This window comes from Mustelus asterias, unplaced genomic scaffold, assembly GCF_964213995.1.
Source record: "Mustelus asterias unplaced genomic scaffold, sMusAst1.hap1.1 HAP1_SCAFFOLD_2303, whole genome shotgun sequence".
Taxonomy (NCBI): domain Eukaryota; kingdom Metazoa; phylum Chordata; class Chondrichthyes; order Carcharhiniformes; family Triakidae; genus Mustelus; species Mustelus asterias.
This window is the reverse complement of record NW_027592248.1, coordinates 56,468-59,537: the sequence shown is the minus strand read 5'-3', so window position 1 is coordinate 59,537 and position 3,070 is coordinate 56,468. Positions and strand designations below refer to the sequence as shown.

Here is a 3,070-nt window from a genome sequence, read left to right as displayed (position 1 = left end):
AACTTCACAGAAAATCTACAGTACAGAAGGCCATTCGACCCATCGAGCCTGTGCCAACAACAATCCCATGCAGGCCCTATCCCAGTAACCCCAGGTATTTAACACACTAATACTCTTGATACTAATGGACAATTTAACATGACCATTCCACCTAGCCCGGCACTAATTTTCATGGCGGAACGACCGATTCTGGAAAGGCTAAATCTGCCACTAATGCCGCAAATGAAGCTGACGTCTGTTTTGGAGCTTCTGAAACCACATGTTTTCATGGTGGCAAACCTCCACCCAAAGCTAGTGTCCTGATTTGAATCGATTGCCAGCTCGAGTTTCTCATTTGTATGAAGAATATGGAATGGTGCTGGACTATTCAGCCCTTAAACCTGTGGAACTCTGAGTCTTACCTTCACCTTGGTCCGTGAACCTTAAAATAAGTGATCAGTTTAACCTCAATCAGTCAATGGGGAGACAGAGTTTTAAATGTCATAACAATAAAGATGGAATTCAAATCGATTTGTGCAGAGATTTTACACTTTGGCCTACGTAGTCTGGGTGGCCGGGCGGTCTAAGGCGCTGCGTTCACGATTTGTTTCTTCGCGAGGCACCATCCGAACCCAGGGAAATCTCTCACCTTGCAACACAAGGCCAGCAGATGCAGAGAAACAACGACGACCTCGAAGTTCCACTCCGAGACGCACATCATCCTGACTTGGCAACATATTGCCGTTCCGATGGTTCACAATCCGAGAAATCCCTCCCGAACAGCAGTGTGTGCGCACACGCACAACATGAACTGCAGTGGCTCCAGAATGAATGCATCGCCAATTACTCAAAGGTAATTAATTTGGAGAATATATTCTTCCCGGGTCAGCGACAAACATATCTCGTATGAATGAAGTATTTAATGAAAGTCATCTCGCGCCACAGAAGGGGCCTGTCTGCCTTCAGAGCAGAAAACTGTGTGCATGAATCACACCCCGAACACGGCTACTTTTATACCAGATGTGTTTCTGAAAACAGTAAATAGAACCAGCTCACGATAAACCGCTCAATGTTTAGCGGAAGAGTTTCACTGAGTCATGTGTGCGATTCCCGCTGATGTGCTTGTTCACTGTCGGGGAAAGGCAGATTTGAAAGGTTTGCAGGGAAATCTGTGCAGTTTCGATGGGCCACTGTAGGATTCAATTATTTTTCTTTTAATAATCTATCCGAGGTCACATCGCATCTGTGGAGAGAGAAACGGCCGTTCCCGTGTAAGGTCTGCATCTGAAATGTGAACTATCTCTATTTTCCCGGATACTTTCCAGTACTGGTCGTATCTCTTTTTTCACAAATACCACCAGATCTGGAACATATTTCCAGCATTCCGCTGTACCACGGGTAGCAATGTCAGGCTCTGTGGCAAAGTTGGTTAAAGCGCCTGCGTAGTAGCAGGCATATCCTGGTTTCAAATCAGTGTGCATATGCACTGTTAGTATCACTATTTTTCACAAATACCACAAGATCGAGAAGGTTTTTCCAGCATTTGACCTTACAGAGAGCCTGTGTGGTTTAGTTGTTTAAAGCGCGTTTCTCGTACACAGGTGGTCTGGCCTTCAAATCCCAGTTAAGCCTGGATTTCTTTCACGTGATATTTGCAATTGTGCAAGTCACAATGCCGTTTTCTTCCTCGGCAATATTATCTTCCCTTCACAGTGGATGGTCTACAAACATGAAACAAAAGCATATTTCGAGACTCCCCACGAATATCCCGACTGTTTATTCACAAAATCCAAGTATTTTCATCATGTTGCAATAAAAAAAACATTTACTTTGCAATAAACCCAATGGTGTAAGTTCTACAAACACAGCTTTCCATTTTTTTCCCCACAGAGAATTTCTAACACAGCCAAATGACCTTAGAATCATACAATCGCGACAGTGCTGAAGGAGACCATTCTGCTCATCGAGTCTGTACCGACTCTCCGACAGAGAATCGCACCCAGGACCTTTCCCCGCGGCGCCACGCATGCACCACACTAATCTGCCTATACAAACACCTTGGGGACCAAGGGGTAATCTAGCATAGCCAATCCACCAACCTGCTCATCTTTTGGGAGGAAACCGGATCACCTGGTTTCCTGGGTGAATGAAACTTGAACAGCACTCCAGACGTTTGGCACTATCCAGCACAAAGCATCCCACTTCATTCGCTTCGTATGCATAAACGTTCACTCCCTCCAACTACCGACACACAATGGCAGCAGTGTGCCCCACCTACAAGATGAACTGCAGCAACACAGCAAGACTCCTTTGCCAGCACCTTCCAAACCCACGGCCACGACAGCCGAGCAGGGCAAGCGCAGCAGACACATCAAGATAACACCACCACGCTGCAGGGCACTGATATTTATTTATTGATTGTAGTTATTTATAAGTTGTTACTGCGTGTGAATTTTTTTATCTTGTTTATCTTCCAAAAGAAACGAAATATCTGATTGAAAATTATGGTACTCCTTCTTAAGCAACCAGCGAATGTTGTATCACACTTTAAGAAAGCCACTGGGGTTTGCGTTTTCTTCTCGAGTCAGTGGTTTTCCTGGGAGCCGAGTGAACAGGAACAGCACGGAAAGGTGGCAGAGCAGAAAATGTCGGTGCCGAAACTGAATCACATCAAAGAAGGAGCAAACCGTTTGCTACTAATCTGATCCCAAATCCGACTCTGGTGGGACTCGAACCCACAACCTTTGAATGGCTAACTTGCCCTTATTTAGAAGTCCAACGCGCTATCCCTTGCGCCACAGAGCTACGTGCCAACAGATTAATTTACAGGTCCATATGTGGATTCTTGACAATGTAGAAACTACTGATAAGTTCACAAATCTCGTATTTAAAACGTCGGTAACAGTTAGGAGGAACGTCGCTGATTGCAAGTCATGTTGGGACATCTTATGTCTGTTACAACAACTGTGGAAATACAGACCTTTATCTCTTTTATACAGGAAATCTGTCCATCACGGAATGATCCTCCCTACCTCTCCTCCTCATTCTCTTCAACAGCCTGGAGTGTAATCTGGCAGGCTTCATAGTTGGG

At 45.1% G+C, this 3,070-nt stretch overlaps 1 non-coding gene across 1 annotated transcript; it reads right to left on the bottom strand.

Moving 5' to 3' along the window:
* Positions 1-2,693: 2,693 nt before the first annotated feature.
* On the bottom strand, positions 2,694-2,784 carry trnar-ucu (transfer RNA arginine (anticodon UCU)). Its single transcript is given in 2 exon segments — positions 2,694-2,729; positions 2,748-2,784. It is a non-coding gene; the product is annotated as a tRNA-Arg (tRNA).
* Positions 2,785-3,070: the final 286 nt, after the last annotated feature.